This window comes from Coregonus clupeaformis, chromosome 36 (assembly GCF_020615455.1).
Source record: "Coregonus clupeaformis isolate EN_2021a chromosome 36, ASM2061545v1, whole genome shotgun sequence".
NCBI classification, from domain to species: Eukaryota; Metazoa; Chordata; class Actinopteri; order Salmoniformes; family Salmonidae; genus Coregonus; species Coregonus clupeaformis.
In genome coordinates, this window is record NC_059227.1 from 23,054,169 (window position 1) to 23,068,048 (window position 13,880).

At 41.4% G+C, this 13,880-nt stretch overlaps 1 protein-coding gene across 2 annotated transcripts in view; it reads right to left on the bottom strand.

Annotated features, from left to right (window-relative positions):
* Positions 1–12,650, bottom strand: part of LOC121552257 (kelch-like protein 29) — a 357,810-nt gene extending 345,160 nt beyond the window's left edge. For both annotated transcript variants that reach the window (XM_045211311.1, XM_045211312.1), the window contains exon 1: positions 12,380–12,650. The gene's annotated coding sequence lies outside the window, so the exon portion shown is untranslated. The remainder of the gene's footprint in view (positions 1–12,379) is intronic.
* Positions 12,651–13,880: the final 1,230 nt, after the last annotated feature.

The window sequence follows — 13,880 nt, forward strand, 5'->3', positions numbered from 1 at the left end:
CCACCCGCCTCTTGAGGATCGACCACAAGTTCTCAATGGGATTAAGGTCTGGGGAGTTTCCTGGCCATGGACCCAAAATGTCGATGTTTTGTTCCCCGAGCCACTTAGTTATCACTTTTGCCTTATGGCAAGGTGCTCCATCATGCTGGAAAAGGCATTGGTCGTCACCAAACTGTTCTTGGATGGTTGGGAGAAGTTGCTCTCGGAGGATGTGTTGGTACCATTCTTTATTCATGGCTGTGTTCTTAGGGAAAATTGTGAGTGAGCCCACTCCCTTGGCTGAGAAGCAACCCCACACAGGAATGGTCTCAGGATGCTTTACTGTTGGCATGACACAGGACTGATGGTAGCGCTCACCTTGTCTTCTCTGGACAAGGTGTTTTCCGGATGCCCCAAACAATCGGAAAGGGGATTCATCAGAGAAAATGACTTTACCCCAGTCCTCAGCAGTCCAATCCCTGTACCTTTTGCAGAATATCAGTCTGTCCCTGATGTTTTTCCTGGAGAGAAGTGGCTTCCTCGCTGCCCTTCTTGACACTATGGCCATCCTCAAAAAGTATTTGCCTCACTGTGCGTGCAGATGCTATCACACCTGCCTGCTGCCATTCCTGAGCAAGCTCTGCACTGGTGGTGCCCTGATCCCGCAGCTGAATCAACTTTAGGAGACGGTCCTGGCGCTTGCTGGACCTTCTTGGGCGCCCTGAAGCCTTCTTCACAACAATTGAACCTCTCTCCTTGAAGTTCTTGATGATCCGATAAATGGTTGATTTAGGTGCACCACCATCCTTTTAAAGCTTCCAGTCTGTTATTCTAACTCAATCAGCATGACAGAGTGATCTCCAGCCTTGTCCTCGTCAACACTCTCACCTGTGTTAATGGGAGAATCACTGACATGATGGCAGCTGGTCCTTTTGTGGCGGGGCTGAAATGCAGTGGAAATGTTTTTGGGGGATTAAGTTCATTTTCATGGCAAAGAGGGACTTTGCAATTAATTGCAATTCATCTGATCACTCTTCATGACATTCTGGAGTATATGCAAATTGCCATCATCAAAACTGAGGCAGCAGACTTTGTGAAAATTAGTATTTGTATCATTCTCAAAACTTTTGACCACGACTGTACAATTACAAGTGAATAATTTCAGTAAGTCAATGAACAAGTATGTTTCAATATCTAATCACTTATTTTTCCTGTTTAGCCAAGTGGTTTTAACTATATTGTTATAAAAACGATGTAGACCTAATGGCCTTTTTAATCATTATAGCACATAAACTGCACCAAGTTTCTATGTTCATAAGACTAATAAGAAAATATGTCAAATGACTTGAATAGCCTATGGGAAAGGTGTAAAAATGCGTATTTGCAGCAGTAGCCTAAATGACTGAAATGCATCAGAAAAGTATTGGAAAGTTCAGGAAAACATCGGGGAAGCTCATCAAGTAACAATTGTGTGTGTGTGTGTGTGTGTGTGTGTGTAAAGACGATCTGCATTGCTTTCAATTGTGGTTGTCACAGTCCCTTCTAACGTCTCCTACACGGCTGGGGTGCATTATAGAGGGAAACCGACATTCATGAGAGTCTTACCTTTCAGGAATGGGGTCATAATAGCCACATTTGTAGGAAGAAAACAGAAATCGCTTTGTCGCAACCGCTAATATGGCGGACATCCATGGCACTATGAACTAAGCGGTGCATATAGTTGCTAAAGCCCCGAAAGCCATGTCCTGGTGATGTCCGTGTGTGTGTTTGCGTTCGTGCATGAGTGCGTGTGTTAGTGCCATTCAGAAGTATTTCACACCCCTAAACTTTTTCCACATTTTGTTGTGTCACTGGCCTACATACAATACTCCATAATGTCAAAGTGGAATTATGTTTTTAGACATTTTTACAAATTAATACAAAATGAAAAGCTGAAATGTCTTGAGTCAATAAGTATTCAACCCCTTTGTTATGGCAAGCATAAATAAGTTCAGGAGTAAGAATTTGCTTAATAAGTCACATAATAAGCTGAATGGACTCTCTCTGTGTGCAATAGTGTTTATCATGATTTTGGAATGACTACCTCATCTCTATACCCCACACATACAATTATCTGTAAGGTCCTTCAGTCGAGCAGTGAATTTCAAACACAGATTCAACCACAAAGACCAGGGAGGTTTTCTAATGCTTCGCAAAGGGCGGAACCTATTGGTAGATGGGGAAAAAATACAAAAAATGAGATAATGTCCCTTTGAGCATGGTGAAGTTATTAATTACACTTCAGATGGTGTATCAATACACCTAGTCACTACAAAGATACAGGCGTCCTTCCTAACTCAGTTGCTAAATAGTAAGGAAACCGCTCAGAGATTTCACCATGAGGCCAATGGTGACTTTAAAACAGTTTAATGGCTGTAATCGAAGAAAACTGAGGATAGATCAACAACACTACTAAACTAAATGACAGAGTGAAAAGAAGGAAGCATGTACAGAGTAAAAATATTCCAAAACATGCATCCTGTTTCCAATAAGTCACTAAATGTCACAATCGTTGAGAGACGGGTCAGACCAAGGTGCAGCATGATATGCGTACATATTTATTAATACGAATAAACACTTGACAAAATAACAAAACAACGAAAATGTGAAGTCCTATGGGCTATACACACAACAAGCCAAACAGGAACACAAACCAGATCCCACAACTAAGGTAGGCAACATGGCTACCTTAGTATGATCCCCAATCAGAGACAACGATCGACAGCTGCCTCTGATTGGGAACCACACCCGGCCAACATAGAAATACAATGACATAGAATGTCCACATAGAAATTCCCACACATAGATATTCACACCCTGACTCACCAACTAGCCAACTCTATGTCAGGGCGTGACACTAAAGTAAAACTGAAATTTTTTTTGCAAAGAAATTAACTATGCCCTGAATACAAAGCGTTATATTTGGGGCAAATCCAACACAACACATCACTGAGTACCACTCTTCATATTTTCAAGCATGGTGATGGGTGCATCAAGTTATGGGTATGCTTGTCATCGGCAAGGACTACGAAGTTTTTTAGGATGAAAAGAAACTGAATAGAGCTAAGCACAGGCAAAATCCTAGAGGAAAACCTGGTTGAGTCTGCTTTCCAACAGACACCGGGAGACAAATTCAACTTTCAGCAGGACAATAGCTGAAAAAACAAGGCCAAATATCCACTGGAGTTGCTTACAAAGATGACATTTTTTTCAGCTATTGTTTTTCAACAGGACAATGACCCAACACACCTCCAGGCTGTGTAAGGGCTATTTTACCAAGAAGGAGAGTGATGGAGTGCTGCATCAGATGACCTGGCCTCCACAATCCCCCGACCTCAACCAAATTGAGATGGTTTGGGATGAGTCAGATGGCAGAGTGAAGGAAAAGCAGCCAACATGTGCTCAGCATATGTGGGAACTCCTTCAAGAGTGTTGGAAAACATTCCAGGTGAAGCTGGTTGAGAGAATGCCAAGAGTGTGCAAAGCTGTCATCAAGGCAAAGGATGGCTATTTGAAGAATCTCAAATATAAAATATATTTTGATTTGTTTAACACTTTTTTGATTACTACATGATTCCATTTGTGTTATTTCATAGTTTTGATGTCTTCACTATTATTCTACAATGTAGAAAATAGTAAAAATAAAGAAAAACCCTTGAATGTGTAGGTGTTCTAAAACTTTTGACCGGTAGTGTATGTAAATGAGATATTTCTGTATTTCATTTTCAATAAATGTTAAAACATTTCTGAAAACATGTTTACACTTTGTGATTATGGGATATTGTGTGTAGATGGGTGTGATCATAATTTTTGTAAAATCCATTTTGAATTCAGGCTGTAACAACACATTTGGAAAAAGTCAAGGGGTATGAATACTTTCTGAAGGCATGTTTGGAAACTGCAACTTCATGTCACCAATAAAAAATAAAAAAAATGTGTTCCATTTTCACATTCATAATTGTGCATCCTTCCGGCTACATGATTTAAATGAATGTGGCAACATACACTATGAACAGTACAGCGGAGAAAGTAGTATCAATGACACACACAGCTACTATGGACTCACCTGAGCAGCCAGCACGCAATTCAGTAAAAACTACACTGGCGTTGTGTGGGCAAGCGGTTTGCCAATGTCAACGTTGAAAACAGAGTGCCTGATAGTGACGGTGGGGTTACGGTATGGGCAGGCATAAGCTACGGACAACAACAATTTTATCGAAGGCAATTTGAATGCACAGAAATACCGTGACGAGATCCTGAGACCCATTGTGAGGCCAATTTTTTTAAAGGCATCTGTGACCAACAGATGCATATCTGTATTCCCAGTCGTGAAATCCATAGATTAGGGCCTAATGAATTTATTTCAATTGACTGATTTCCTCACATGAACTGTAACTCAGTAAAATCTTTGAAATTGTTGCATGTTGCATTCATATTTTTGTTCAGTATAAATACTTTTTCCTAACATTGTCCATCTGTATACATTGCCAGATGTTGTATACATTAATTAGACAGAAAAATTCATGAACATGGTCATTGTTCATTAAATAGTGGATGTTGCCTACCCAGCATTAGCAGGTGCACATAAATCACAAATGAAAAACGCATGCATCCACTACGGCCAATTGATATACCATTTTAATCCATTGCTAAAGTACATAGTCTACAATACAAACGTGATGCAAACACATAGTATTAGCGATTCAGATCACACACCACCCATGGACCCATGATTTATTTATCCTGTTTTAACTCAAGAGCCACCTTTCAACTCCTACGCATGGGTATGGAAATGAGGTATTGCTGCAAGTCAATTTTATGTATACTTCCATTAGCTGTAAACTAGTTACGAATTCATTTACCTATAGAGTTTGTAGTTTCATGGAAGACTGTCATTTCTATGTACAAAAGCCCCATGAGCACTAACGTGAAATTCATGGGAGCACATCAAATTTGGTGTCAAATGGAAGTCTATATATTTTTAAAAGTTAAGGCATATACAGTATAGATGTTTCAACCATTTTCCATCAAAAAAAAATTGGAATAAGCAAAGGCTTTGACTTCTGGTCAAACACATGGAAAAAGGGGGCTTGGAAAACATCTAGCAGAAAAAGGATGAAAAAGGTATTGGAAATACATCAGAACAACAATGTTGAAGTAAAAGACCCCTGCCAACTAATATCAACATTTATAGTTGATACAGGTTTAAGCTGCCCACCGCTTACACCTGCAGGGGACTGGAGGGGACTGCTTATACAGGCCCAGTTCCAAACCAAACCCTTAGTTCCTCACCCCCTAGCCCTACGCCCCTAGGCTCCTAATGGAGGTCTGAAAGGTTTTGATTAGCCAAATGACTGCATTAGCCTGGTCCCAGATCTATATGTGTGAACCAATCAACTGTTCTTCTACTAAAGGAAATCACAGTCAAATTGGACTGCCTCAAGTACTGTCTAGTCATCAGAACACTAGCTTCAAGTACTGTCTAGTCATCAGAACACTAGCCTCAAGTACTGTCTAGTCATCAGAACACTAGCCTCAAGTACTGTTTATTCATGTAGGGATGATTAATGAGTCTGGGGAGTGCGAATTTGAATTGAAATGAGTTTCAGTGACTTGTTCCGGGGACTGGTAAGGATGTGTGATGGTGGCGACCGGGGTAATATCAGGTCAAGTCTGCCTGCAGGAAGGAGAGGAGGCTGGTATGAGAATGACATTCCACCTCAGGATTGATTTGCTAGGCCTCTCTCCATTCCCTCTTCCACAGATTCAATTATTCAATTTTAGATCAATTATTACATAATACTGCCACACCCCTCCTAAGGGCCAGCCAGCATTCTCTCCCTCTCCTCTTTCGACTCTCAAACAACGTCTGACATCTTTTCCGCTCTCTTAAAACCCATAGAGCACACATTACACAGGAATAGATTTTAATATTTTATTATGGACAATGTTTATTCCGAAGCAGTGACAACCTAATAAAACACACCTTATTAAAGAGAAGGTGTGTTCTATAAATGAGATAGATACCAGGGGAGCAGCACTGTCAAAGTCACAGGCTAACAGTAATCAACACAGCAAGACAGCTGAAAGCCACACTCTGATATACCCTCAAAGGAGTGAGCCACCACCATTATTTTTTACAATGGAGCCAATACATCCCATAACATTTTTACATGCCAATTTCTTGATTTCTACAATAAGGTAAGACAGTTGTACAAAATCTCCTAAAAAGTAAGTAAAATTCATTAGTTTTAAAATCACTGTGGGAATCTTTCAGACTGTGGCTTTAAAAGGAGAAAACACATCACACGAGTTACGGTCTGCCATTCGTCTGCCGTTGGTTCGGCGCTGTGTGTTATAGGAACCACCTGCCAGTAGGCGTCTGACTGCTGACTTTTTCGCCCGTTTCGACATGTAGAATCCATTTGCACTCGGTTTGCAAATGACAGCCGGCACTCTGTTCAGAGGTGCTAAGTATTCTCGGCCGGTAAACGCTACCGGTGTGTCCGTGCCTTAACGCAACTCTTTATACATAAACCAAGGTTTGCCAGGAGGAGCCACAACGTAACGGTAGATTTCAGATTTTCCATGTCCACGAGGCAGTGTCCCAGGCCCCCAGCTCTCCCTCCTGTGTGAAGCTAGTCTGCTGTGTCATCATGTGAAGCTAACAGGTTTAAGCTGCCCACCGCTTACACCTGCAGGGGACTGGAGGGGACTGCTTATACAGGCCCAGTTCCAAACCAAACCCTTAGTTCCTCACCCCCTAGCCCCATGTCCCTAGGCTCCTAATGGAGGTCTGAAAGGTTTTGATTAGCCTGGTCCCAGATCTGTTGGCCTATGCGCTTTAGCTAACTCCTCTGACTATCGTTGTCATACTATTTGTGGATATAACTGAATAGAAAGGTTTGGATTGGAATTAGCAATAATAGCATGAAGCTTCACCTTGCCCTCTGATGGTCTCTACATGGAATGTTTGCCATTTTGCTTAGATAACACCAATCACATCCTTTCAAATCTATATACATGTGAAGAGGCTAGGGGGAAGGAGCCAGGGGTTGGTTTGGAATTGGTTGATAGTCTAATCAGTGTAGCCTTTGGCCCTGGCCCCCAGGGTGCCAGCCTGTTAACTCAGAGGCTAATGAAACCGCAGCATATTGATGGGAAGGGTAGCATTGGTGCTAGTTTCTGGAGGGGATCCCACACAACCCATGATAGCTATATGAAATAGCCCACAGTGACAATGCCTTTTCAACAATGGCACACACCAAGGCAAAGCTTCAAAATGTGTAGAGGCTGGCTAGAGCCGGTATGGATAGAAATAAGCTGTTTCGCTTAGCATCCATTGCATTGTTCCTGTCATATAAATCATAGAATACAGAAAATAGGCTAAATCCATTCAAGGCCATCAGCTTCCGACTGAATATATTAATATGCTTTAAAGGTAAAAAGGTCAAAATGTGGTTAGCTTTTTTTTATGTTTAATAAATACAGAATATTTCCTCTGTCACTTCATATCATTGGAAATTGATGGGCTCGATTTTGCTGCACATGAAAGCAAACCCTCTTTACCCATTTTGCATTACCATGTTATGTAGCCTAACGAATCCTGAATTGTCACTTGAATATCCCCCCAAAATACCTAAAAAAATCTAAATGTATGAGCTTAGTACAGTGGCATTAGCCTATATTGTTTGTAGCCTATATTATCAAAACAATATACAGAATATAAAAAATGCTGGTAGAAATCTACATCTTTAAAATAATGTTATGCGTTTTTGACACAAAGATCAACTGTACTAGTTGTTCAAGCGTCGATCTTGTCCCATTGTGATTACTGTTCGGTAATATGGTGTAGCAAAGAAAGATCTAGCAAACCTGCAGCCGATTCAAAACAAAGCACCACGCCTTGCCCTTAACTGCACACACAGAACTACTAACATGGTCTTTCATGGTTGAGGAGAAATTGACTACTTCTCTTCTAGTCTTTTTAAGAAACATCTGTGTGTTGAAAATGCCTAACCACTTGTATCATCTATTTGCATACACTTCAAATAGACATACCTACCCCACCAGACACGCCACTATGGGTTTTTCTACCCAAACCAAAGACAGATTTAATGCATCGCTCAGTTATGTATCGAGCCATATCATTGTGGAATGTTCTGCCACCAGAAGCTACCCAGGCAAAAAGCAAGTTTTGCTTTAAAAAACATCCTGCCTTTCCTCTTTCTAAATAACTAATTTAACTGTACTATATATAAGAATATGAAGTGTGTAAATAGTATTTTTGTTCTCTTGGTGTCTTTCCAATATATAACTCTTATTTATTTTGAATTTAATGTAATATTCTGTTCTTGGTCATGTATTTGTATGTTTTATGTGGACCCCAGGAAGAGTAGCTGCTGCATGTCCACGTAGCAAATGGGGATCCTAATAAACTAAGCCTTCCTAGAGATCGAGGCACTGACATCCACATAAGTGCTGCCTTTTTCTTTATGTTAAAGGAGGTTTGCCACTTTTTGCCCAGGCAAAAAACAGCATGGGCTGCATCCTTGCAGCAGAGCGAGTACTTCTGACTCAGTCTGTATGGTTGTTGGGCGTTCAGAGTTGTGTGTCGCTATGAGACCATTCTAGTCAGTCAAACCGCAGGCTTTTAGTGCTATGATACCACAGCCACAACCCCCGGCGCTCCTGTGTAGGAGAAGACAAGAGACAGCCTTTCATAGTTCACTGGTCTCTAAAGAGGCTTGGGAAACCGTGCAGCTAGCTCGTGGCCGTTCACCCCATCTACATTAGCAAGTATATTATCCTTTTGCAATAGCCTCCATCCCTACCTAAATATTCTGCATACTGATCCACATATATCACCAGAGCTGAATGAGGAAGATAAGGGATGAATGCGAAAGATCTGGGGATAAAAACATTCTAAAATTCATCCATTTTTTTTCCAAAGAGAGAAAGATTGTAGCCCGTTGCTCTAACACCCGTCCGTACTCTCTCCTTTAAGCACTGGCAGCCATATAAAGCCTCAGAGCTTCCCCAACTTGTTTATCTGTGTAGTTACAGCATTAGCATCCTCTTGGTTTGTTAGACCATACAGCCTAAGCCTGGCATGGCTACTGGACTACACAGTCCTAAAACAGCAGTGTGTATTCTTCTCACCGCCGCAGGGCAAAGACAAAAGGATTCAAATAAAAAAGACAGCGGGATCAGGATTCAGGACACTGTCATGGGAAGGGATTCTTCTAGTCCTGCTATTTCAAAATCTAAATCAATGTTTATAACCAATGACTATGTTTACATGCAACTGATTATGGCAGTAGGCCGAGTATGGCATTAGTCATGTGAACACCTTACTCTGCTCATCTTAAAATCGGCGTAAGGTCATATTTGAACTTGATTTCTGACCAATCTTAAATCAGAGTTCCAGCAGTGCATTTGACTTGTGCATGTGCTAGCACCAGCAGTGTGTGTTCGAAAAAACAAAGTGTGCATCGTAGAGATCAATCCGAACTCAGAATCAAATAGGCTTCCCTGGTCACTGTGGTAGAATGTTTATTTTGATTGCCGATTTTCTGCATTTATCCCAGTAGGTGGCCTGATTTCTGATGTGTCCATGTAAAGATGATTATTAGGGAAATCATTCTTCTTGAAAAGCATGTAAACTTTATCGAAAAACCCACAATAATAAACAAGTGATTTAGCTGATCTTACGTTGCCACCAGACTGCTGTATTCCCGTCCCCAATGAAAGCGTCGTAAACCGTAAGGCTGATTAATGTAAAATACTTACGAATATAAGAGTAATAGGCCTACACTTCGTTCAAACGTTTCATCTTAAATGGCAAAATAATGTGTGCCATTTGACATTACTTTATTATACTACATTTTCATTTGATAAAGATTATATAACTCAAGATTGACTTGATTAAGTTACACATTTCAAATATGGACAGTGCAGGGATACTTCCCCCCAGTCTTGATAAGAAATGACTATACTCTTTAAAGACAAATTGTAATGAATGGATTACATAAATTGGAAGAGGCTGCATCAACATGAGTTTTCCATTCATACAACATGTAGTGTAAATTACCCCAGTAGATTTGACGAGGTAAATAAGGAAATACTTTATTTCAGTTGTATGGAAATGATTGTCAAATAGATAAAATTGCCCTTAGTCTGTTCAAAAAGTAGGGTTAATTTGTTCATAATACCCACCAAAGGGCGAAATAGTCAAAAAATTTTGGCAGCAATCGGGACTAAAAGATAACCTTGACATTCGCTCTAGGGAGGGGTAAATTGGTGGCCAATGATGGTTGCAATTGAAATCATCTGTGCGGGTGATTTTAGCGAGTATTGATGGTTTAACAAAAGATTACCTTGTGTTAGGCTGGCAGTTGCTTTTTGCAATAGGCCCCAAGTGTATTAGAGTGTAACAAACTGCATAAACATACACATTGATTGCCTGCCTGCCTATGCTTCCTCCGAGTTCCTACAGAAGTTCACCCAGCCCAGCTCTGCCACAGACAGAGCTAACTAACACAGAGCTGAGCTCTCTGCCTGAGAGATCATACATCTAAACTAAGCATTCCCCACTGCTCACTTTAATAATTCCCTGATGGTGATGCATGGTCTGCATGTTTATCACTGCAGAGGCAAATACACACTCAATTGTGCTCTTACTGTAGCATCCTTGTACGACTCCAATAACAACACATATGCGAACACAGGCACACAAACGCTCGTATGTACACACACTCTTTCACAAACACATGCACATGCTCGCAGCCTCCCTTACTTTGCCGCCACCACAGCCTTATCCCTCTACAATGACTAGTAATGGTAAACATGCAGTGCCAATCATGCCCGTATAAAGCTGTGGTGAGAAGCCCCTGTTAAATGAGCCCAGCTCTGAGACAAACGCATCGTCTCTCCTCATCGACTACAGATGCCTGCTACCAAAGTCCTTAATCCCAGGCTTGATTCACACTACCTGCTAGCTTTATCAATGTAATGTTGGCCATGGAAGTGTCCCGCTCCGCATCGTACCTTAATACCCACCATATTGTATCTTAATAAACACTTGGGCAGTGGCAAATGTATTTGTTTATCTTTAAGTCATGGAGAACTTTACTAACGATGGTGGTTTACCAACAGTATTTCCCCCTTATGGCAACCATCCTCCTAACGACTGTAGGCTAACAGTAGGTTACAGTGGGCAAGTGAAAGTAAATTAGACTATAGCCTATTGGCATTATACTGTAGGCCTATAGGCCTATCCAACGGCTTGTGAGACGAGTGAAGCAAGGACTTTACGCAAACGTCTCTGGACCACTCCTGCAAAGCAGCATTTAGGTGCTGTTTGAATATATTCATGGATGAATTATCCCTTTCTTGAAATAATAATTGATTTAAATATATAGGCTATATTAGCTCCAAGTGATTTTAATTTTGGAAATCTGTTCCAAAGTATTCCCACGCATAATAGAGAGATATGTGAATGTATACAAAATGGAAGCATGATTTGAAATGATTCTATCTGTGTTTGGGCCTCTTGCGGTCAATTTGCAGTCTACAAATTATTTGTAATTATGTTCTGGCCCCCTGACCAGCCGCTCAAGAAAAATAAATAAAACATTAAAAAATATATTTATAAAATCGGCCTGCGGCTGAATCTAGTTGATGATCCCTGGTGTAGAGGCTAATGTCTAGATCTGTAATAGGTTATAATAATGGACTGTAAAATTGCTGTCTCAGATGGGGCTTTACCCAAACCCATTCCCTGTGGCTATGCAAACATTAATTTACCACTTTATTGTATAGCGTATGCAAGGCTAATCTCCCCCCGCTCTGAAATGGTAGCGTCCACTTGAAGTACAGATTTAGAAATGATCCCGTTTTCCCAGCCACTATTTCAAACCAATAAATCTAAATTTGATAGGGTAGAAAATGTGGACATTGAAACATCTAAAAACAGTGTTCTATTATTCAATTTAAAGAGTGTATCAGAAAAAAAAATGTACTTAAGAAATTAGAAACTATTATTTTAACGATTGTATTGGATCATTAGACTGATAAGCTTTACACGGACACTATAAACCTAGCGCGAATATTTCTTTCTCTTCACCTAGCAGAGGCGCTTGCGCACAACATGAGAGCCGCACACCCCATTTGGTTATTATGGTGCTCGGCAAGGGGTGACACAGATGAACCTGACTCCTGCTTCTGACACACATTCAGGCAAAGCACGGGATAATCATAATGAGAGGTCCTCGCATAAAGCGTAAACTTAGGCTGACACGGAGCACATAAAAAATGCATAAAGTAGTTTCTCGTGTGCTGACACGCAGTTTCTCCTTACCTCCCTAGTCGCAGCTGAGCTTCAGCACCCGCGTTCGTCTTTATGTGTGAATGCTGTCTTTATCCAGCAAAGACTGTTGTTGCTTTTTACAGCTAAATGTATTATGTTGTCTGTAGCTTTAGGCCTTCTGTTGCTGCCTGTCAGGTGTCCGCTGTATCTGTCTAGGCTACCGTCTCTCCGATGCCAATAGTAAGCGGAGTGGTCGGGAGTTGGCAGATGCCACAGAACGCTTCTCCATCCGCTCGCTGCTCAGCGTCGGTTGGTTCTCAGATGCGAGCGCATGCCTGGTCACACAATCATACAGACAGACCGTGTGGCTACTTTACTCTCCGATACCGCTCCTCCCCTTTTACATTCTACGGAGCACTACAGCGCCTCTCACTTGTCTGTGGATGGAACTGCATAAACTTGGCTACATCTTGGAAAGGCTCTCTGTCTGTACAGTCGTGGTCAAAAGTTTTGAGAATGACAAGTATTGGTCTTCACAAAGTTTGCTGCTTCAGTGTTTTTAGATATTTTTGTCAGATGTTACTATGGTATACTGAAGTATAATTACAAGCATTCCATAAGTGTCAAAGGCTTTTATTGACAATTACATTAAGTTATGCTCCTGTAAGTCGCTCTGGATAAGAGCGTCTGCTAAATGACTAAAATGTAAATGTTTATGCAAAGAGTCAATATTTGCAGTGTTGACCCTTCTTTTTCAAGACCTCTGCAATCCGCCCTGGCATGCTGTCAATTAACTTATGGGCCACATCCTGACTGATGGCAGCCCATTCTTACATAATCAATGCTTGGAGTTTGTCAGAATTTGTGGGTTTTTGTTTGTCCACCTGCCTCTTGAGGATTGACCACAAGTTCTCAATGGGATTAAGGTCTGGGGAGTTTCCTGGCCATGGACCCAAAATGTCGATGTTTTGTTCCCCGAGCCACTTAGTTATCACTTTTGCCTTACGGCAAGGTGCTCCATCATGCTGGAAAAGGCATTGTTCGTCACCAAACTTTTCTTGGATGGTTGGGAGAAGTTGCTCTCGGAGGATGTGTTGGTACCATTCTTTATTCATGGCTGTGTTCTTAGGCACAATTGTGAGTGAGCCCACTCCCTTGGCTGAGAAGCAACCCCACACATGAATGGTCTCAGGATGCTTTACTGTTGGCATGACACAGGACCGATGGTAGCACTCACCTTGTCTTCTCCGGACAAGCTTTTTTCTGGATGCCCCAAACAATCGGAAAGGGGATTCATCAGAGAAAATTACTTTATCTTTTATCCTCCCTTTATCCTCCAAAAGTATTCGCCTCACTGTGCGTGCAGATGCACTCACACCTGCCTGCTGCCATTCCTGAGCAAGCTCTGCACTGGTGGTGCCCTGATCCCGCAGCTGAATCAACTTTAGGAGACGGTCCTGGCGCTTGCTGGACCTTCTTGGGCGCCCTGAAGCCTTCTTCACAACAATTGAACCTCTCTCCTTGAAGTTCTTGATGATCCGATAAATGGTTG